Source organism: Globicephala melas, chromosome 4, assembly GCF_963455315.2.
Source record: "Globicephala melas chromosome 4, mGloMel1.2, whole genome shotgun sequence".
Classification (NCBI taxonomy): Eukaryota; Metazoa; Chordata; class Mammalia; order Artiodactyla; family Delphinidae; genus Globicephala; species Globicephala melas.
Genome location: NC_083317.1, coordinates 80,227,105 through 80,250,820, shown reverse-complemented (window position 1 = coordinate 80,250,820; position 23,716 = coordinate 80,227,105). Strand labels below are relative to the sequence as shown.

Below are 23,716 nucleotides of genomic sequence, written 5' to 3'. Positions count from 1 at the left end.
AGAAGAACAAAAAAAACCCCGAAGTTAGCAGAAGGAAAGAAATCATAAAGATCAGATCAGAAATAAATGAAAAAGAAATGAAGGAAACAATACCTAATATCAGTAAAACTAAAAGCTGATTCTTTGAGAAGATAAACAAAATTGATAAACCATTAGCCAGACTCATCAAGAAAAAAAGGGAGGAGACTCAGATCAATAGAATTAGAAATGAAAAAGGAGAAGTTACAACTGACACTGCAGAAATACAAAGCATCATGAGAGATTACTACAAGCAGCTCTATGCCAATAAAATGGACAACCTGGAAGAAATGGACAAATTCTTGTAAAAGCACAACCTCCTGAGACTGAACCAGGAAGAAATAGAAAATATAAACAGACCAATCACAAGCACTGAAATTGAAACTGTGATTAAAAATCTTCCAACAAACAAAAGCCCAGGACAGATGGCTTCACAGGTGAATTCTATCAAACATTTAGAGAAGAGCTAACACCTATCCTTCTCAAACTCTTCCAAAATATAGCAGAGGGAGGAACACTCCCAAACTCATTGTGCGAGGCCACCATTACCCTGATACCAAAACCAGACAAAGACATCACAAAAAAAGAAAACTACAGGACAATATCACTGATGAATATAGATGCAAAAATCCTCAACAGAACACTAGCAAACAGAATCCAACAGCACACTAAAAGGATCATACACCATGATCAAGTGGGATTTATCCCAGGAATGCAAGGATTCTTCAATATATGCAAATCAATCAATGTGATACACCATACTAACAAACTGAAGGGTAAAAATCATATGATAATCTCAATAGATGCAGAAAAAGCTTTTGAAAAATTTCAACACTGATTTATGATGAAAACTCTCCAGAAAATAGGCATAGAGGGAACCTCCCTCAACATAATAAAGGCCATATATGACAAACCCACAGCCAACGTCGTTCTCAATGGTGAAAAACTGAAACCATTTCCTCTAAGATCAGGAACAAGACAAGGTTGCCCACTCTCACTGTTATTATTCAACATAGTTTTGGTAGTTTTAGCCACAGCAATCAGAGAAGAAAAAGCAATACAAGGAATTCAAATCATAAAAGAAGAAGTCAAACTGTCATTATTTACAGATGACATGATACTTCACATGGAGAATCCTAAAGATGCTACCAGAAAACTACTAGAGCCAATCAATGAATTTGGCAAAGTAGCAGGATACAAAATTAATGCACAGAAATCTCTTGCATTCCTATATTCTAATGATGAAAAATCTGAAAGAGAAATTCGGAAACACTTCCATTTACCATTGTAACAGAAAGAATAAAATATCTAGGAATAAACCTACCTAAGGAGACAAAAGACCTGTATGCAGAAAATTATAAGACACTGATGAAAGAAATTAAAGACAATACAAACAAATGGAGAGATGTACCATTTTCTTGGATTGGAAGAATCAACATTGTGAAAATGACTCTACTACCCGAAGCAATCTACACATTCAATGCAATCCCTATCAAATTACCACTGGCATTTTTCACAGAACTAGAACAAAACATTTCACAATTTGTATGGAAACACAAAAGACCCCGAATAGCCAAAGCATTCTTGAGAAAGAAAAATGGAGCTGGAGGAATCTGGCTCCCTGACTTCAGACTATACTACAAAGGTACCGTAATCAAGGCAGTATGGTACTGGCACAAAAATAGAAATATAGATCAATGGAACAGGATAGAAAGCCCAGAGATAAACCCATGCACATATGGTCACGTTGTCTTTGATAAAGGAGGCAAGAATATGCAATGGAGAAAAGACAGCCTCTTCAGTAAGTGGTGCTGGGAAAACCGGACAGCTACATGTAAAAGAATAAGATTAGAACACTCCCAAACACCGTATAAAAAATAAACTCAAAATGGATTAAAGACCTAAATGTAAGGCCAGACACTATAAAACTCTTAGTGGAAAACATAGGCAGAACACTCTATGATATACATCACAGCAAGATCCTTTTTGACCCACCTCCTAGAGAAATGGAAATGAAAACAAAAATAAACAAATGGGACCTAATGAAACTTAAAAGCTTTTGCACAGCAAAGGAAACCATAAACAAGACAAAAAAACAACCCTCAGAATGAGAGAAAATATTTGTGAACGAAGCAACTGACAAAGGATTAATCTCCAAAATATACATGGAGCTCATGCAGCTCAATATCAGAAAAACAAACAACCCAATCCAAAAATGGGCAGAAGACCTAAATAGACATTCCTCCAAAGAAGATATACAGATTGCCAACAAACACATGAAAGAATGCTCAACGTCATTAATCATTAGAGAAATGCAAATCAAAACTACAATGAGGTATCACCTCACACCAGTTAGAATGGCCATCATCCGAAAATCTACAAACAATAAATGCTGGAGAGGGTGTGGAGAAAAGGGAACCCTCTTGCACTGTTGGTGGGAATGTAAACTGATAGAGCCACTATGGAGAACAGTATAGAGGTTCCTTAAAAAACTAAAAATAGAACTACCATACGACCCAGCAATCCCACTGCTGGGCATATACCCTGAGAAAACCATAATTCAGAAAGAGTCATGTACCTCAGTGTTCATTTCACACTATTTACAGTAGCCAGGACATGGAAGCAAGTGTCCATTGACAGATGAATGGATAAAGAAGATGTGGTACATATATACGATGGAATATTACTCAGCTGTAAAAGAAACGAAATTGAGTTATTTGTAGTGAGGTGGATGGACCTAGAGTCTCATACAGATTGAAGTAAGTCAGAAAGAGAAAAACAAATACCGTATGCTAACACATATATATGGAATCTAAAAAAAAAAAAAAAAAGGTTCTGAAGAACCTAGGGGCAGGACAGGCATAACCACCCAGATGTAGAGAATGGACTTGAGGACACGGGGAGGGGGAAGGGTAAGCTGGGCCGAAGTGAGACACTAGCATGGATATATATACACTACCAAATGTAAAATAGATAGCTAGTGGGAAGCAGCACAGGGAGATCAGCTGGGTGCTTTGTGACCACCTAGAGGGGTGGGACAGGGAGGGTGGGAGGGAGGGAGACGCAAGAGGTGAGAGATATGGGTACATATGTATATGTATAACTGATTCACTTTGTTATAAAGCAGAAACTAACACACCATTGTGAAGCAATTATACTCCAATAAAGATGTTTAAAAAATAAATTGTTGGTGACCTGAAATTGGCTATAGTGGGAAAATTGATACCACAGAAATTAGCTTTTGCTGCAAACCAGGGCTTTTTTGTTTTGGAGATTCAGATTACCAGCACACCTCTGGTTCCAGTGCTTGCTCTACCCCGGACATGCTGGGAGGCATGGGGCAAGTCCCTTCACCTGTGCATCCCTTGATTTCTCTTCTGTGAACAGTAGGTGCTCAATAAGCATTAGTTGAATAGATGAATAAGGCTGAGGTTCTGTTCTTATTATTCCATAAGTTAAGGTCCCATAAGACAGTGAACATGAAGTGTTTTTCATATTGTGAATTTCCCTGCCTGTGGAGGGAGGGCTTTAATTGATTGGTGAGCCTTTTGTGTATTGATGAAGTGAAGTTGGCTGACACTTCCCTTTTTGGCTCTCGCCTCTTGGGAAATCTGTGAATTACTGACACCCTTTCATAAGGGCAGATGAAAACTCTCCATTTACTGACCGACATCTGGGGCAAATTTCCTTCCTGGAAAAATCAAGAAGTCAAGAGTAGCGTGAAAAGGAAGCCCTGGCCCTGCTGGGTATGAGAGCCTGGGCTGAAATCAGAGCTTTGGACTCAAGCTTTGATGGTGGCGTGGGGGTGGAGGAGGAGGGGCAGGTTCAGCGGAGCAGGGGCACTTCCTGCCAAATGTGAATGTTAAACAAAAGCCTCTTTCTTCAAGGCCCTGCTGTCAGCAGATTAGCGCTAATTAAATTAGCATAATGGAGCCCCCGCCTCTGCCCTCTCCCTCTGCTTTTTTCTGAACCTTCTGGCTCCTTTTCCCAACCTCCTTTAAGTATCTTGAAAGAGGGGATGGGGAGAAGGCAGGGCATCAGTTAAGCACCAGTGTACTGTGTGGAAGTGTAGTGTGTAAAATTACAGAAGTGGAAAGGACTATAGGGGCCACCTGGTGCCACACTTTCATTTTAAGAAGCCAGTTCACACAGCCATGGTTATCGGTGCCTGAGGTGAAGGTGTGTGCTCCAGGGGAGGGAGGGACATGGGCTGGTGAGACGGGCACTGCTCCTGAGGCCACTTGCTCACGGAACCTTTGCGTGTCCCTGGCACGGGGACATGGGGGTGTTCTCCAAGTGCCAGCCCTGTGTCCCCCTCCTCAGCCCCTCCCCTGTGTCTGCTGCCCCAGCCCCAGTGCGCTTCATGACGTGCCCCTCCAGTGCACTTGGAGTTAAGTCTTCTTCCTCATCAGAGGCTTGGCTTTCTAGGTCAGTGAAACCAATTGAGAAGATGTTATCTGAGGATATTTAAAGTATATATACACAAGGAAGGGTAGAGAAGGGCGTTGACTGATCTCACAGTGGTTCCAGGATCTGTGCTTGCGATCTGGTCTCTAATTCTGCAATGACCTACCTAACAAGGTGGGTATTTCTATCCCCATGTGGCAGATGTAGAAACTGCGTCTCAGAGGTAAAAGAGACTTACTTGCCCAAGATTTCAGAATTCAAAAGTAACAGAGATGTAAACTAAGCCTGTCTGTGCCCTCTGCAGCTTCTCAAAGTTCCTGAGTGTTCTTTATAGTAAGTACTTGCCCCCCAGTACTTGTTCCCCCAGGCTCCTTTCCCTCATCTCTGAGCTATGGGAACAGCTGCAGCTCAAAGTGCTCGGAGTTTTATGAAAAGCTTCACTGTTCCTTTCAAACCCCAATGGCTGTTCCCTGTGCAGTAACATAGCATCAGAGTGAGGGAGCATGCATAGAGTGCTGAAGTGTAGTCCCCTCATTCATGGGATGCCCCAGGCAGTGAGGAGGATTCTCCTGGCCCCAGGCCTCTCAGACAGTGAGAAGTGGGGGGCGGGGGGGCGCTTCTCGGCTTCTGTACTCTCAGTGCTCTTTGCAGGGGAATGTACCGAGTTAGGTCTGTTTGGTTTTCCTCCATGTTTAAACAAGAGATTATTCCTCTGGTAAGAGGGATTTAATTCAGTTTTATAGATATTTACTGAAAGCCTGCTGTGAACCCAGCCAAATATCCTGGCCTGTTTGGGCAAGAGATTCTGGCCCAGCCTTGGGCACATGGATGTGACAAGGGACACGGGAGGAGCTGCCTACATCAGAATATGAATTAGGGCTGAAAGAGTTCCTTGGAGAGCTAGTAGGTTGGCCTTCCCGTCTTATATCTGAGGAAGGGGGGCCCAGAAAGGGAAAGGACCTTGTCTGTGACACAAGTGGAGCTGGAGTCTGTTCTGAATGTCTGGTCAGGGTCTGTCCCACCAAACCACTCTGGCTGTAGAGGGAAGAATGTTCAGGGGAGGAGGTACAGCCCGCTCTCTGCCTTAGCCTGTCTGGCCCAGTACTTGTGATGGGCTGGGCTTGCCTGTTAGAGGAATTTGTGGCAATGGCAACCCAGCAGGGAGAGGGTGTCATCTCAGTGATGCGGGAGATCCCCTGGCATCCCAGTGATTCTTTCAGATTCCTCCTCGAGGCCTTGCTTAGGACAGGGGTCTTCACGCTGGAAAGTCACTATTGTGGGAAGGCATCACAATGCAGAGAAGAGTGCCCCAGCTTTGAAGACGTTTGATCTGGGTTTGAGCCTGGCTTGACCGTAGCTGCATGACTACCTCGCCCTTCTGACTCAGTTTCCTCATATGTAAAATGGGCTGAATAATACCTACTTTGAGTGAAGATTAAAAATTATTTTTATAATGTTCTTCCCATAAAGTAGATGCTTATTAAATGATACCCATTTTTTTTCCATGCAGCTCTATTAAGGTATAATTGAGAGACAAAAACCTGCATATATTTAAATTGTACAATTTGGTGAGTTTTGACATATGTATACACTTATGAAGTTCTCCGCACAAGTTAGGTTAATGAGCATAACCATCAACCCCCCAAGTTTCTTCCTTCACCTAATCCCTCCCTTCTGCCCCTCTCCATGTCCTGCCTCCCATCCCTAGGCAACCACTAATCTGCTTTATTGCTATAGATTGGTTTGCATTTTCTAGAACTTTACATAAATAGCACAATACAGCATATGTTTTTCTTACACTCAGCATAATTATTTTGATATTTATCCATGTTTGTGTATCAGTAGTTCATTCCTTTATTGCTGAATAGTGTCTCACCATATGGAAATACCAAGATTTGTTTATCCATTCATCCGTTGACAGAGTTTTGGGGTTGTTCCCAATTTTTGGCTGTTAAAATAAAGCCTATATATATATATATATATATATATATATATATATATATATATATATATATTTGCAGCAACGTGGATGGACCTAGAGATTATCATACTAAGTGAAATAAGTCAGGCAGAGAAAGACAAATATCATTTGATATCACTTACATGTAGAATCCAAAAAAATGATACAAATGAACTTATTTACAAAACAGAAATAGACTCACAGGCATAGAAAACAAACTTATGGTTACCAAAGAGGAAAGTGCGTGGGGAGGGATAAATTAGGAGTTTGGGATTAGCAGATACAAACTACTACATGTAAAATAGATAAACAACAAGGACCTACTGTATGGCACAGGGAACTATATATATTCAATATCTTGTAATAACCTATAATGGAAAAGAATCTGAAAAACAATATACATATATATATACATATACATATAACTGAATCACTGCTGTACACCCGAAGCTAATACAACATTGTAAATCAACTATACTTCAATAAAAAGGTGTTCCGTTTGAAAAAAAGCCACTATAAGCATTTGTGAAAAATCTTTTGTGGGGCATATGCATTCTGTTTGGGTGAATACCTAGGAGTGGAATGGCTGGGTCATATGGTAGGTGTATGTTTAGCTTCTTAAGAAGCTGCCACGCTTTTTTCTAGAGCAGTTGTACCAGCTTATACTTCCACCAGCAGCGTATGAGAGTTTCAGGTGCTCCACTTCCTTGTCAACACTTGGTGTGGTCAGTCTTTTTAGTTTTAGCTATTCTAATAGGTGGGTAGTGATAGCTCATGGGTTTATTTGCATCTCTCTGAAGATTAATGATGTTGAGCATCTTGTCATGTGCTTATTTGGCATCTGCATATCTCCTTTGACGAAATGTCTGTTCAGATCTTTTGTTCATTAAAAAAATTGGATTGTCTTCTTATGATTGGATTGTAAGAGTTCTTTACAGGGAAGCTTTCAGGATGCAAAGGTATGTGACTTGGGTCTTAAAGGAAATTATAAGTTAGCTAGGCAGGGGAAGGGCAGTCTAGGTAAAAGTTTGTATGTGCAGAGGCACGGAGATACAGAATGTCATGGTGCATACCAAATTGTAAGTCATTTGATTGGAGCCCTGGGATTTTTGGAGTAGAAGGATATGGGCTGGAATCCCAGATGCCCTCTTACTGGCTGTGCACCTCGTTTATTTATTTATTTTTAACTTTTAATTTGGAAACAATTATAGATTCAGGGGGAGTTGCGAAGATAGTACAGAGAGGTCTGGTGTATCCTTCATTTAGTTTCTTCCACTGGTTTCATCTTATACAATTATAGTACAATATCAAAACTAGGAGTCTGAGGTTAGTACAACTGTGTGTGGAGCTGTGTCATCTTCTCATATGTTTAGATTAGCGGAGCCACCGCGGTAATCAAGGTATGGAACTAGTCCTCCACACAAATGTCTCTCTCGTGCTACCCATTCATCATCACGCTGGCCCAGCCCTTTCTCCCTTTTCCCATCCCTATAATTTTGTCATTTTGAGAGTGTTCTGTAAATAGAGTCATATGATATGCAACCTTCTGAGACTGGCTTGTTTTCACTCATCATAATGCACTTCAGGTCCATCCGGGTTGTTGAGTGTACCAATAATTTGCTCTTTTTTACTGATGAGTGGTATTCCGTTGTATGGATGGATCACAGTTTCACTATTGACCTAATGAAGAACATTTTAGTTGTTTCTAGTTTTTGACTATAACAAATAAAGCTGCTATCAACAATTGTGTACAGGTTTTTATGTGAACATAAACTTAATTTTTTAATTGATTTTTAAAAATAAATTTATTTATTTTTGGCTGCGTTGGGTCTTTGTTGCTGCGCGCAGGCCCTCTCCAGCTGCAGCAAGCAGGGGCCACTCCTTGCGGCAGCGTGCGGGCCTCTCACTGCAGTGGCCTCTCTTGTTGTGGAGCGCGGGCTCTAGGCGCGCGGACCTCAGCAGCTGTGGCTCGCGGGCTCGAGCACAGGCCCAGAGGTTGCGGCGCACAGGGCCCAGTTGCTCCGCGGCATGTGGGATCCTCCCAGACCAGGGCTCAAACCCGTGTCCCCTGCATTGGCTGGTGGAGTCCCAATTACTGTGCCACCAAGGAAGCCCATATAAATTTAATTTTTCCAAAAAAACAGAAGCCCAAACATTTTTTCTGTATTTTTCCAGGATAAATGCTGAGTTGTATGGCAAGTGTATTTTTAACTTTTTAAGAAACTGCCAGATTGTTTTCTACAGTGACTGTATGGTTTTCTGTTCCCACCAGCAGTGTAGGAAAGATCCACTTTTTCCATGTCCTCATCAGCATTTGGGGTGTCCTATTTTAATTTTAGCCATTCTAATAGGTGTGCAGTGGTAGCTCATTGTGGTCTTCATTTCCATTTCTCTAGTGGCTATAGTTGTGTGACTCTTAGCCTTTCTGCTCTCAGGTCAGGTCGGCTGTATGAATCTAGACTCCAGCCTGTACCTTTTAAGTGTGAGAAGCAAAAGGCCCTAGTGCTGATAGCCCCTTCCCACCATTTCTGGAGCTGCCCTGGAAGGCTGGCTTCCCTTGTTTTCTGATCCAGTTAGCCGGCTACAGGATCTTCCTTCATTGTCCTGGGTGGCTCCAGGAAAGTGATATTTTATAGAGCTGAGTATTTCTCCAGGGGAGGTTTTTTTTGTTTGTTTGTTTCCCATAGAGGAGCAAACAACCTGTAAGTGTTGATTTTTTACCTCCACCCTGTCCCTCCCTGGTCCCTGTGTGCCAGCATCTGTACTTACTGGCAGCTGAGCTGGAGAAACCTCTGGAGCTGACCCAGGATGACTTTTCTCAGTGTTTGGAGGTCTGAGGTGCCAGGGGAAGCTGCCATGGCCTCGGGCCCTCCCTGTGCCTACAATCTTCTCTTCTTTTCACTTACAGATCGAGAGGCAGCTTTAATGCGCTGGGGAAAATAATAATGGTAGCTGAGAATTATATAGCACTTATGATGTACCAGGTACTAAGTGCTTTATGTATATTTACTCATTTAATTCCCACAACAACCTGACAGATCTGGGTTCCAGGTGCAGAGCCTCAGTTTCCTCACCTGTAAACAGGGCGGTAACAATCCCTAGTGGATAGATTGGGAGGGCTAAGTAGGGGTGGTGTAGTGACTTACCCCCCTAGAGAACACTGGTTCCCTCTCCTCTACAGGGGCCCTTAACAATCGTGAACACCCAGCTGTACTGCCGTGCTGCACTGAAAGAAAGTGGGTGTCTGTATCCCTTGCTCCACTTCAGTCAAAGATGAGTGTCCATTCACTCATTCAGCATCCAATCAACTTTAAGAATGAGCACCTACTGTGTGCTTGCTTCTGTACTAGGCACTGTGAGCCCCAGAGCTACAGTCCTTGACCTCATGCAGCACGTGGTCTACAGAGAGAGACAAATATGAATTTAATAATAACACAACTGAGTGTAAACTCATGAATTGTGGGATTTCTGTAAAGGCAATTCTCTGGTGCTGTGTGAGTGAACCAGTCTGACATCGGAGGATGCGTCCTCGGGGAAGTGATTCTGGCTTGGAGTCTGATTCCTTAGCCTTGATCTACTGCAGAGGCCCATGTGGAATGTTCTATAGGATCAGCTCACTTTAAGCTGCGTCCTGACTATAGACTGACCTGATGCCTGGCCATCCCAGTGCTCTCCCCCCCATAACAACCCAGACTATTCCATGAGGTTACCCATCCCCAACCATTCACAGCTGCTGCTGACCCCATGGGGACCGAGACTAAGCTCAGGGCCACACCTTACAGGGCTGGGTCATCCTTTTCTGTTGTTTCTTTGTTTTTGAATGTGCTCATGACTCAGTCAACTTATTACACAGTGAGCCACCGTGGTAGAGTTATTCGTCAAACAGATTTTTTAAAAACCATCTTTATTGAGGTATAATTTATATTCCATGAAATTAACTTGCTTTAAGTGTAAATTCAGTGATTTTTCGTAAATTTACTGGGTTGTGCAACAATTACCAAAATCCAGTTTTAGAACATTTCCATCATTGGTTGGGTCATCTTCAAATGGAAAAGGCAAGGGATTATTTTTCACGGCAATAGCTCCGTAACTCCTTTTTATGGAATTAGTTCTGTGCTCCCAGCAGGAGGATCTCATTAATTAATTCAATTAGTATTTACTGAGAGCCTGCTGGAGCCCACAGCTGGGCTAGGTGCAAAAGGCAATAAAGAGAGAAACAGGTGGAGATGGCTGCTTCCCTGTGGCTGACAAGCTTCCTATTGAAGATACATTGTTAAATGTAACCCACCTGCAGCTTACAGTTTGCTTGTGGCTGCTGCAGGGCAGGTGATTATTTTCTACCTTGTGGCTCGTAATTGATGAGGCAAGGGCCTTGCTTTTGCATTACCTGCTATTGTACTGAAATTATTGGCCAAGCAGAAGGAGGGAAGTGTACTCTCCAACATCTGCAAACTGCTGTAGGCGTTGGCAAGCCTGGATGCAGGATCTGGGAAGAGAGGGGATTGGATTGGGTGTGCTGTTTGCAGTGCGAAGATTCGACAGGTGGACTTGGGGTGAGCGGTGAGGTGTACTGAAGGAGGAAAAGAGTGCGGGGAAAGTCAGGGAGTTGCGGCTCACCAGGTGGCCTACAGCTTAGGGGTGTCTCTGCGTGCAGTGGGGTGTTGCTTGGAGGCGTGGCGGTAAGGTGGGAGTGCAAGCTTGGATGCTAGACTGAGGAATTTGGACTTGGTGGAGCAAACAGGGAAGATGCTATTTTAAGTCTTGGAGGAGGGCTGTGACTATTCAGAGCTGGGCTTGGGAGAGTAATCTCGCGTGAGCTGAGAGATGGGAAGTGGGCATGGGTTAGGAGGCTATCGAGAGCGTCTTAACGTTAGGTGACGTGGACCTGATGCGAGCAGGAGAAGGGCGGCAAGGAAAAAAGAAGTGGGTGGGAGAGAAGATCCTGCCAGGTAGGGGAGAAAATCTCTCTGTCCCAACCCCTTCTCCCAGGTTCCATACCTGCCTTACCCAGCTGCCTTTTGCACTTCAACCAACCGCTCAGGCTCAGCCTGTCCAAAGCCCCCTCCACGTCATGCTTTCCCCTTGCCTGGCGTACTTTTCTCTCCCTGTCCCATTCCTCTTGCCCAGGAGGAAGGAGAGGAGCCAGAAAGAAGCGGAACGCTGTCCCTTTGGAAGGCAGCGCCGTAGAAGGTAGAAGGTAGCGGCAAGAGATTTCCAGGGAGGGAGGTGCCAGATGCGAAGGAGGTGAGTGAGTGCGGGTGCTGAAGACGGGCCGGGGACTCAGGTACTCGTGTGAGGCGAGTGGGGTGCCTCGGGTGCAAAATTTAAGGAGGCACTGGGTGCCAACTCGGCTTGCACAACCCTGAGAGTGAGGGTCCTGGACTAGGTTCCTGGAGAGAACCGGTAGTTGGGAGGACGCCGGTGACTTTGGAGAAAGCATTAGCTTTCAAAAAGTTAAGGACCGGGCTTCCCTGGTGGCGCAGTGGTTGAGGGTCCGCCTGCCGATGCGGAGGGCACGGATTCGTGCCCCGGTCCGGGAGTATCCCGCGTGCCGCGGAGCGGCTGGGCCCGTGGGCCACGGCCGCTGGGCCTGTGCGTCTGGAGCCTGTGCTCCGCAACGCGGGGTGGGGGGGCAGTGGGAGGCCCGCGTATCGCAAAAAAAAAAAAACCCAAAAAGTTAAGGACCAGGTGTGGAACGGTTTCTTCAGAAGAACACCTTCCATAGGAAGCTTCCTGAAACTGTCTGGGGGCCTGCCTGTCTGCTTTCTCCCCACCCCAAGACAGCCCCTCAGTGTCTCCACGGACTCTCTAGGCTTCCTGGAGCACAATGTGAAGACCACTGATTAAGCCTAGCCCCCCATCTTACCAGAGAATTCTGAGACCCAGAGAAGTACATGACTTTGTCCAAGGTTACACAGGGAGGGGTGACCTTAGGGGTCTTCTTTACTTTGATTTATCACCTTCAGTTGCTTTAGCTTCTCTTTTCATTGTTCCTCCCAATCTCCTCCTCCCTCTTCCAACTGTGAGAATTGGCAACAGTTGATATTCAAGGACTCATCTATATTGGAGGACTGAGGGCTAATTCTGAGAAGTCTGTTTCTAGAGTGCCTGCTGCCTACCAAGCACTCTTGTAGGGGCTTTCCCATTCATTATTGTATTCATATAAGGACTTTCAAAGTACTTGTCATTGTCCCATTTTCCTGATGAGAAGACTGAGGCTCAGAGAGGACAAGGGCTGGCTTAGATTTGCATGGTTACTAACTGGTGCTGCCGGACCCAGAGCCCGTGTTCTTCCTCCACCACGTATCTCTTTAGTTATTGATACAACTGAGTGCCTTGAGGCCAGGCACTAGTTTGGTGCTGGTATGGTACAAAGGAGACAAAAATCCTGCTGAAACTTATTCTGCTTGTCCCCCTGCTTGTGCAGGGGATTGACCTGTGCTTCTTAAGGTCCGCTGCCTCGGGGTCTCTGGGCTGCCTGTGGTGGCTGCTGTGTTTGGGGCTGTTGCTGAGATACTGTCCGCGGCCTAATTCATTCCTCAGCCGTGTCTCACGGACTCCTTTCTCTGTGCCTCTGGGTCACTGAAACATTCCACTGAAATCACTCATAGGTGACATAGGCAGTTTATTCTCCAAGGAACACGGTTTCCCCTACATTTCTTAGCTTTTATCACCAGCCATTTCCTTTGGCCACCACCCGTGTAAAGAGCTCTGACTCAATCCCATGACTTAGCCCTGATAAGGCAAGTTATTTTGGCCTCCTCTGCCCTCAGCCCCAGTGAGAATTTGGACTCAATGTTTGCACTTCTCGCTTTAGACTGTTTGTCAGAGTTTGTGGAAAAAGCCATGTATTATTAATGCCTTGGCCGGGAATGGCTGTGCCCTGCCAGGTTGTCATGTGAGCCCTCTGAAAAGCCCTAGGCTGCAAGGCCCCAAGCTCTCCTGGGCCCAGGGGCTTTGGTGGGAAATGTGATCCTATCCTACAGAAACTGCAAACAGCCACCGAGGGTAGAGAGGAACTTGGAAGGGGTGGATCGGGGTCTCACCCAGGAATTCGTAACTGCTTAGAGAGTGTCTCATGGGGCTGATTCCATTCTGCTTCAGTGGGACCCGCGGTTTGTTGAAGGTCTTTTAGTCTGATGTCCTCCTCCCCCATAAGACAAAAATGAGCTGATTTAAAATCAGCTAAGTAATATTAAATATTAAAATCAGTTGAGTAATATTTAGAGATCTGTCTTACAGTGGGTGATATGCTGGCCACTTGAAATCAGTGATGTAGTTTTAATCCTCAGAACAAGTCTTTGAGGTGGCGCTTGTTATCTCCATGTAATGGATGAGAAAACCACCTCTGAGATGTCAAATGAATTACACAAGGTCATGCAGGTGGTAAGGAGTAGAGATGGGATTCGAACCCTGGTCCATCTGGGCCAAAAAGCTCATGTTCCTTTCAGGACATCGTGAGCCAGCAGACATAAAATATTTCCCTGACCTCCTCTGGTTTATCCCTATAGTTGGTCCCAGCTCCTCTGTCTCTCATCTTTGTGGCTTCCCATCTCTCTGTAAAGATCTTCTGGAGCTTGTATTCCAGTGGAGACCTGACTAGAGTTTAGTATTAGTTGGGTCAGGGTTTGGTGGGGTAGATGGTGAGGCTGCAGGCCAGCCCAGGGCTGAGGAGAAATGGTCTCTGGCACCTTCTCCTCTGTCAACTGAAATGGCTCCTCTTCATGCCCCATCAAAGCTCCTTTTTAGTGCTAGGAGCTCAACTCAGAGTTGAGAGAAAATAATCTATCACTTGCTTGCTTAGAAAACCTCCATCAGTCCTAGTTTTTTTCCAGGATAAACTGGGACTAGATACACTTATGTCTGGAGCAGATAATCTTGTTGAACCCCATTTCCCATCCCTGAAGCTCTCATACTCTCACCCTTCACAGCTTCTCACCATTCCTTAAGTACAACAGGCCCACTTTCATGACTGAGCCTTTGCACTGTGGTTTTTTCTTTTTCTTTTTTTTCTGTTGGGCTTACCTCTTTCTGCCTGGTAAGCTCTTATTCATCCTTCAAAACCCAGGATGAACTTTACCTTTTCTGACTTCCTCTAGCAGAGTTGGTACCACCCCAGCTCTTAGTTCCTAATGCCTTACTTGATCTTTCCACCTGTCAGTTTATGGGTCTTCCCCTTTCTCTAAGGCCTCAGAGTAGGAACTGGACCCTATTTATTTCTATATCACCTGTACTTGGGGCATATTTGTATGGACAAATGCATGAGGACTCGTTAATTAAACTATTTAAGTATGAGTCGCAGGTGGCCCCACTTTAACTGAAATGCAAGGTCACTGGACTTTAGAGAAAGAGATGCGATAGGGTAAGGCTGTGGTGCTATTAACTGATTAACAGGTGGGCCAGGCAGTGTGCTGCGAGCATTCCTGCAAATGGACCCCATTGCAGAGAGAGAGGGTCCCAGAGGAATGAAGTAATAACGCAAAGCCTGGCAGTTGAGGAGCGAAGCACGGCCTGCCCGACTCCCCAGGCCAGCCTCTTCAACCCTGTTCCCAGCCTGCCTCCCAGGAGAGCTAGGTACAGACCTGGAGAAAAAGTGGGCATTCTGAATGGTCCCAAAAGGAAGGGGAGGCGGGTGGCATATGGGGGGGGGGAGCAGAAGCAGAGGCAGGAGGAAGTCCAGGGCAACCTTTCTTTCCTTACTGTGGCGCTGGGGGCGTCTTGCTGGCCAGAGCTCCTGCCTGATGTTAGCTCCTGAGGATGCAGTCGAGCTGAGTCCGAGAGTGAATTTGGAGCCGGGACCGGTCATTCTGTGCCACTGGGCCTCTTGCCCATTTAACTCCTCCTTCCCCTGCGGCTGGGTGTAGGCACTTATACTTTAGAGATGGTCAGATCTGAGCTTAAATCCTTGTCTCACCCATTTTACCTGCAAATTTTGTAGCACTCAGCGAAAATAACAGGGTTGCTGTTATTATTATGTTGCAGTGATGATGACACTATTGACGGGGTTTGTGTTAAGTGGTTTATGGCATTTCATTTATTCCTCTGAATACCCTAAAGGTAGATGCTGTTATCATTCTGAAGTCACAGGTAGAGGACTGAAGCGCAGAGAGGCTAAATAACTTGCCCAAGGTCACATAGTGAGTAAATGATGGAATCAGGTAGTGGACCCAGGCTTGCCTCACCTGATCCACTAGGCCGCCAGTCTCCAATTTGCCTCATCTTAGTCAGCTGGGGCTCTCTGATTCCGCCTGGCTGGGGCCTGGGGAGCAGTGGATATAATAGGTACCCAGGATGATATTAAGATCTGGGAAGTTCAGGAAACACTATATGGTACTTTCCTGCCTGTAAGGTGTGACACCGCTGGCCCACAATAAATATTAGCTGTGAGTATTATGACATGAATTGATTGAAAAAATATCATGCAAAGACTTTCATCTTTTAAAAATTCATTAGTCCTAGGACTAGATCTTAAAGGTAGAAGTCAAGGGAAGTAGATTCTGGATCAGTGAATCTACATTCTAACACTATAAACTCAGAACTATCGGATGGAATGAGCTGCCTTCAAAGATCCCTGTTGCTCCTGTTCAATCAATCTGTGACAGCACATAGCGGGTGTGCTTTAAGGACCTGGGGCCAGGTGTGTGTCTGCCCTCTGCACGCATGCGCTGGGGAGGACTTGGGTGTGTGAAGGTTCCAGCGGAGCTTGAGTTTAGGAGCTATGCAAAGTCAGAAATGATCCCAACTCTGGGAGGGAAAGCAGAGGCCAAAGCCTGTATATATTTTGGGGCCATAGCTTCCTGTGTTGTGTCCTGGGCAACCTGCACTGGTCTCCTCCATAGCTTCTGAGCCTCTAGACCCGCAGTCCTGCCATCAGGGCGCTGGGCACTTCATGTTTCTCAGGGACTGCTGGCGGGCAGATGTCTTTCTATCTCTTCCCAGTGTTCCCAGGTCTTCTTGTCTTTGGTTTTTTTTTTTAAATTCTGACTTCCTTGCAGTTAGAAAGTCAGAATTTTTTTAAAAGAAATTAATTAATTAATTAATTAATTTTGGGCTGTGTTGAGTCTTCGTTTCTGTGCGAGGGCTTTCTCTAGTTGTGGCAAGCGGGGGCCACTCTTCATCGCGGTGCGCGGGCCTCTCACTATCGCGGCCTCTCTTGTTGCGGAGAACAGGCTCCAGACACGCAGGCTCAGTAGTTGTGGCTCACGGGCCTAGCCGCTCCGCGGCATGTGGGATCTTCCCAAACCAGGGCTCGAACCCGTGTGCCCTGCATTAGCAGGCAGATTCTCAATCACTGCGCCACCAGGGAAGCCCTTGTCTTTGTTTTTTTTTTTTTTTTTTGCGGTACACGGGCCTCTCACTGCTGTGGCCTCTCCCGTTGCGGAGCACAGGCTCCGGGCGCGCAGGCTCAGCGGCCGTGGCTCACGGGCCTAGCCGCTCCACGGCATATGGGATCTTCCCGGACCAGGACACGAACCCGTGTCCCCTGCACCGGCAGGCGGACTCCCAACCACTGCGCCACCAGGGAAGCCCCTTGTCTTTGTTTTTAAGTTCTCAAGGCCCATCCTGTGAGCACATACATTACAGTTCATGGTCAGGGAATGTTGTCCCGTGAGAGCCTGGAGAAAGGCTTGACCCCTACCCTGACCCATTGATCTTCTGTTTCCAACCTCAACCTTGATGATAAAACTCAGCCTAAGCTTTCTTCCAGACTAAGAGCAGTCGGTAAGGCCCTGCTAAAAGCGGAAGGAAACCCACTGAATGATTGCCCAGGATACTTCTGTTTCTAAGATCCATGATAATAGCTGCCACCTTGAACACTGATTGTGTGCTGGGTGTTTCTTTTCTCATTTAAATCTCCCCACAACCCTATGGTAGAGGTAACACTATCCCTGTGTAGAGACGAATAAACTGAGGCCCAAGAATTCAGCTAAGTTGCCCTAGGTGACAGAGCCAGTAAGCAGTGGAGGTGGACTTCAAATCTAGCTCTGTGTGACTCACAAGTTAAAACTTATTATGTATATATAATTTTGGCTTATTGGAATAATAGGAAGTTTTGCTTCTCTTGACGAGGAAACTTAGGGACTAGTTACCCTGACTGGTGACAGAGAGCAAAGCTATATACAGAGCGTATCACAGGGATGGCAGACCCTTATATTCACATTTGCAGTCATCCCTAACCTTTATTAATGTGGACAACCATGACCTTCCTCAAGGCATCTTTTGGTGATTGTGGCAGAGAGAGATTTCTGTTACTAGTGACTCTCCGTGAGGCTCCACTAATGCTAAGGATGGTGGCCGACTATGCTGGGGAACGCTTGTCTGCAAACTGTTGGGCTCTGCGGCAGGCAAGTACGTTGAGGTCCAGTAATTTTTCACGAGGAGTGAAAACGTGGGAAGATGAAGTGAGAGGGTGAGAGGAAGGGAGCGTGAGCTGTGCGTCCTTTCATCAACCTTGAGCTTGAGCTCAAAGGGCACCTGTGTGTATTAACTTTGGTAAGGAGACCATCTGAGCCCCCATCTCTGTCGCCCAACACAAAGAGATTGTATCTTCTGATGTACAGATTTGTTGTGTTAGAAGAACAAAAATCATCCAAGAGTGGCGAAGGAATTTGAGGGCTTTCTCCAACTCAAGTTTTATTTTCCGTAACTGTGAACAGTTATTTTTGGTTTTACACATTTGAGTACTCAAGATGGAGGGTCCTCACCACCCTCTCCTTTCTGATTGACTATCTGCCATTGTCTTCTTCCAGCAGCTCCTTTGGGCTCCAGTTTGAGCTGGGCGCCCTTACACACTACCATTTCTCATCTGCTATCCCTGACCACTGACGAAGCCCCCAGGGGTCTGCCTCACTTCTCAATCTTCTATTCAAAACTCCTGCTCACATCTTTCTTCTTGAAGCCTTCTGGTTATAGCCAGCCATTTCAATAACAGCACCTGTCTTCATTTCTACCTCTAGCCAAGGTGGTATCTTTTCTTGGGGCTCTTTGTGTAAATATGGTCGATATCATATAGTTTGCTCTGTCATTAATCTCATTACATTTATTCAGCTGTTTTGTTTTCTGCCTCAGGTGCACTAAGTTTGTCTTTCAACCCTTTGAGGGCAGGAAATGTCGTTGATGTGGAGGTGGTGATGACTGGATTTTAATTTCAGTGTCCAGCAGGTAGCCAAAAAAATTGTTTTTTCATCTGTGCAACTGATGTTTATTGGATAATTTCCACGGTCTGGGCATTGGACACAAAGGCACTGGGGCTATGGAGCTAATCATTACTTGGTGGTTGAAATGCTTACAGTTTTAAGGGAAGCCAGACATGTGAGCAAATTAAAATTATATTTTAATTTTATTTGAGCTATAATTGAGGTTTAAGTAAAATTTATTGGGAGCTCACATGAGAAATAATGAGACAAGAGAGATGGAGACAGATTTAAGAAATGTTTGAGAGTAGTAATAGTAGAACTTTGTTTCCTATAGAGTTTGACTTAATACCTTTAGGGGCTTGTTCTAGGGGCAGTGAGGTACCAGGATGAACACGTGATCCAGGCGCACCCTGAGTAAAGAATGAGTTGAATAGGGGATAAGAAAGAAGGAAAAAAGCTTAGCAAGATAGTAAGTGATGGAGAGACTGAGGGAGAGGATTATAATTACTAACATATATTGCATGCTTATTACCATGTGCAAGGTAATTAATATGAATTGCCTCATTTTTCCCTCATTATAACCCTAAGAGGTAGGTACTGTTCTCTCCATTTTTACAGATGAGGAAACATCATCAGAGCAGTCGAGTAGCCTGTTAAGATCACACAGCTGAGAAGTGGTAGAGTCAAGTTGAAACCTGTGGACTCTTGTTCCAGAGTAAACACCCATATGCTTGGGGAGAGAAAAACTCAACCAGCTGATCAAGAACCTCCAAAGGGCCCTCGGTGCTGATAACTCCCACATTTATACCTCCAGCCTGGACCTTCCTCCTGACCTTTGTAATTTCCTATCAGACTGCCTATTTCCACTCCACCTGAGGGTCTAATCTCAAACTCAGGATGCCCAGAGCTGAACTTCTGATCTGCTCTTCCCTCATCTTCTCTTCCGTTGAAAGCAGCACCATCCTTCAGTTGCTTGGACCCCAAACTTTGGAATCATCCTTGCTGTTTTCCTCTCATGCCCACGCCCAGTCCATCGGGCTTGACTTTTGAAGCACATCTGAATCATATCCACTTCTCACCACCTCCCCTGCGGCGGAGCCACGGGCAGCTGTCACTGGGATCTGCCTGGTGGTCTGCCTGCTTCTGCCCTTGACCCCTATCCTATCCCCACAGGCAGTCCTGGCGACATTGAATCAGATTAGGTTGCTCCTCTGCTCAAACCCTTGCAGTGGCTTCCAGTTTTACTTGGAGTAAAACCCAAAGTCCTCACCTGTTGCCTCTGTTCCTCTAGGATGCCCTCTCCCTGTGCCCTCCCCTGCTCCTTTCCTTCCAGTCAATACACAACAGTGCACGCCTGCCTTGGGGCTTTGCATGGGTCTTACCCTTGCTTTAAATGCTCTTCCCGAGAGATTGCAGGGCTCACTCCTTTGCCATCTTTGATTCTTTGCTCAAATGTCCATTTCTCAATGAGGCTTACTCTGCCCTTTTAAAAATGGAAACCGGCCTCAGTTCAGCACTTGTGGTCCTCCTCTTCCCATACTCTGCTCTGCTTTGTTTCCTATAGCACTTAGCATCTTCCCAGAGACTAAATAATTCACTCATTACATTTATGATTTTGTGTCTCACTCTGCTAGAATGTAAAGCTCTAAGGGTACTGTTCTTCATCTGGTTAAGCATCTTAAGCACTAAGAATTACGCTGAACACGTAGTTAGTGGTTAATACCTTTAAAAAAAATGAGTAAATGTGGGGTGTAAAGTTTCTGTACAGGTGTCTGGTTTAAATTTTGTTTTTAAATGTGGTCTCGAGTCTGGGGGAGGTGCCCATGGGTGTGCGTAAGGGGGTACAGAGTGAGGAGAGACCATGAGGCTGAGGCTGGACTCCTGGGGATGTGGACACTTCAGGGCTGGCAGGAATCTGGGCACCAGAGGAGGCTGGGATGGGGAGGGAGGAGGGAAGCTGGGAGGATGCCTGTTGGAGGGAGGGAGTTTGAAGAAAAAGAACCAGGGAGGCCTCACTGAAGTAGGTGCTGGAGAGGAGTCTTTAGATTTTGCAATTAGAAACGCAACTTCAGTGGAATGGCGTGGGCTGATTTCAGTGGTCTGAGGAACAAGTGGAAAGTGGGGGAAGTATAAGCATCTCAAGAGGCCTTGCTCTGAGGAAGGAGAGATTAGGTTGTTGGTTGAGGAACTGGTTTGTTTGAGGGTGTTTGCTTAATCTGTAAAAAAAAACACCAACATTTTGAGTGTGGGCCAGTGGGAGAGGTGAGGAAGTGACACAGGAAGGGGTGGGGAAGTGAAAAGTAAGCTAATAACATCCAGACTGGCAAATTATATCTGGTCCTTGCCAAAGAGTTGCTACTGAGTCCCAGCCCCAAGCTCAGGGCCTGGCACATAGTGGGCCCACAATATTTATTGAATACAATATAAAATACAATAGAATTGAGTGACAGGTCACTATCAACAATAACAAAATAACAGGCATGTCTGATGTAGTGAGACTGCTTTTTGAACCACTGACTGTGGGCAAGTGGCATTTCTCTCCTCTTATCAGCCCTCTCCTTAGCGTTTTGAGCAGCTGTATGTGGTTCTATTTTTGTTTCCTCTTTTCTGCACCATGGTTATGCTTTTAGGAGATAAATCTGCAGGTGACTCACCTGGGTGACTAGAATGACATGTTACCCAGGAGTTCTGTGTGGATGTAATGGTGACTTAGTCTGTTTGGGCTGCTTATAAACAACAGACATTTCTTTCTCACAGTTTTGGAGGCTGAGAAGTCTGAGATCAAGGCGCCAGCATGCTGGCGTTCTGGTGACGGCCTACTTCCTGGTTCATAGCTGGTGCCTTCTTGCTGTGTCCTCACACGGTAGAAGGGGTGATGGGGCTTTTCTGGGTCTTCTTTAAAATAAGAGCACTAATCCCATTCATGAGGCCTCCACCTTCATGACCTAATCACATTCCAAAGGTTCCACCTCATACCTTCACATCTGGGGATTAGGATGTCAATATATGAGTTTGCAGGGGATACAAACATTCAGACCATAGCAAATGGTAAGTCCAGGGAAACAAAAGTGTTGGCCAAGGGTGGCAGAAAGACCATTTGACTCCTGGTCAGCGCCTAGCATTGAACCAGCTCCACCTCACACCAAGTTGTACTACCCCTGGGAGCTGGATTTAAATTTGGCTGTGCTGGGTCTTCGTTGCTGTGCGTGGGCTGTGTAGGGTGCAGGCTCAGTAGTTGTGGCACGTGGGCTTCAGTAGTTGTGGCTCGCAGGCTCTAGAGCGCAGGCTCAGTAGTTGTGGCGCACAGGCTTAGTTGCTCTGCGGCATGTGGGATCTTCCCAGACCAGGGCTTGAACCCGTGTCCCCTGCATTGGCAGGCGGATTCTTAACCACTGCGCCACCAGGGAAGCCCCTTCTTTGGATTTTATAAATAGAATAGTGTCAGGAAAAGAAGAAATAAAAGGAACTATGACTTACAAAATATATCAAGAACTAAAGTCTTTCTTTTTCCTTCTTAAAAAAATGACATGCAAAGAATGCAGGTTTAATTCCCAGATGGTGGGAAATGACATAAAGTTCCCAGATGTCCAGGGAGAAGGCAGAACAATTAGATTCCTATTTTTTTTTTAATATTTATTTATTTGGTTGTGCTGGGTCTTTGTTGTGGCACGTGAGCTCCTTAGTTGTGGCACGTGAACTCTTAGTTGCAGCATGCATGTGGGATCTGGTTCCCTGACCAGGGATCGAACCCAGGCCCTCTGCATTGGGAGCGCAGAGTCTTAACCACTGCACCACCGGGGAAGAATTAGACTCCTGTTTTATTCCTACCTTCTCTGAAAAGACATTGGCAGACTGCGTAGGAAAGAATGAAAGAAAAAAATCCCTACTATTTACGAAATATCCTATGTGCCTGGAATTATGCTGGGCACACGTGCACATTACACTCATCCTGATTAGGGAAAGGGCATTATATCAGTGTTCACTGTAACCTACCCAAGGCCACACAGCCAACAAAGGGAAGAGGGGATTGAAGCCCATGTCTAAAGAGGGATGAATCTAAGAAATGTAGCTACTTGAAGTCAGCCAGAGTCCCTAGTGCCCTGCACAGTGTCTTATTCTCAGGAAAATCTTGAGAAATGTTTATCAAAGGATAGTTAGTTGGTTGAATGAATTACCAGGGCCCTGAGAAAACTTGCAAATAGTTTTGCTAAAGTGCTATTGGAAGCCTTCAACACCTTCTAGAGGATGGGAGAAACCCAGGGAGAGAAAAACATTTAAATTTTCAAAAGGAATAATTACAAAGCATCAGGCAGTCACTAAGATGACCTATGTAAAACGCCTGCACACGGTAGCACTCAATAAGTGATAACTGATGGGTAAGGTAATTATTAAATCAGTACATCCTGCTGCTTCTCCTCACCCTGGGACACAAGACATAGGGTTCCATGACCTGACACTTTCAATTTGGGGTTCATATTGGAAAGCACCATAGCTTTTCTTTATCCATAATGTCTTATTATATAAGACAATGTCTTTCCCAGTTGGCAGTCCCAGCCTGTTGCCCTCAGTTTAGCAGCTCTTTGTGGTGTCTGCACGAGGAAACTTGTGTATTGCCCCAGAAGTTATATCTTAAAGACCATTCCAAGTACCCGCTCAGTGGCCAGTCATTTTTGTGTGATACCGAAGCACAGAGAAACTTTATGTTGATTATGATGATAATTAACTTAGAACTCTTCTATCAGTGAACATATTTGTATCCTTAATAACTGAGGATTTATATTCTCATAAGCAAGATGGAAAATGTGGACTAGATGGTGGTTCATTTGGCTTGAATGTACTGCTTTTATAACTATCACTTAAGGTAGTTATAAAACAGACACAGACACAAATGCTAATTTGTGTCTGTTGGGAAGATAGTGCCTCTCTAACCCGTGATTTAGAGCAGTACGTAGACAGGGCTTGCTGATCCCATTTATGGATAATTTAAAGTCAGGAGGGGTAGCGAAGGTTGCGTGTGCCAGGGTCAAAGTTCTGTAAGCTTCACAGGCTAGAAGAGGAGCTGAGTGTGGGAAAATAAAGTGTAGCACCAGGATAAATAGAGGATAAAACGTGAGCTCCAAATACCAATGGCGCACTAAGGCAGCCCAGCTGGGAGGTAGGGAGTAGGGCTTGTAAGAAAGTCTGGTGAGCTTGA

The 23,716-nt window shown here is 45.2% G+C and overlaps 1 protein-coding gene across 8 annotated transcripts in view; it reads left to right on the top strand.

Annotated features, from left to right (window-relative positions):
* The window catches only part of ST6GAL1 (ST6 beta-galactoside alpha-2,6-sialyltransferase 1), a 137,700-nt gene that overhangs the window by 29,911 nt on the left and 84,073 nt on the right, over window positions 1-23,716 (top strand). The window contains exon 1 of one of the 8 annotated variants that reach the window (XM_060298303.2): window positions 11,519-11,629. The exons of the other annotated variants lie outside the window; for them this stretch is intronic. The gene's annotated coding sequence lies outside the window, so the exon portion shown is untranslated. Of the gene's footprint in view, window positions 1-11,518; window positions 11,630-23,716 lie in introns of those variants that run through there. 8 annotated transcript variants of the gene reach the window in all.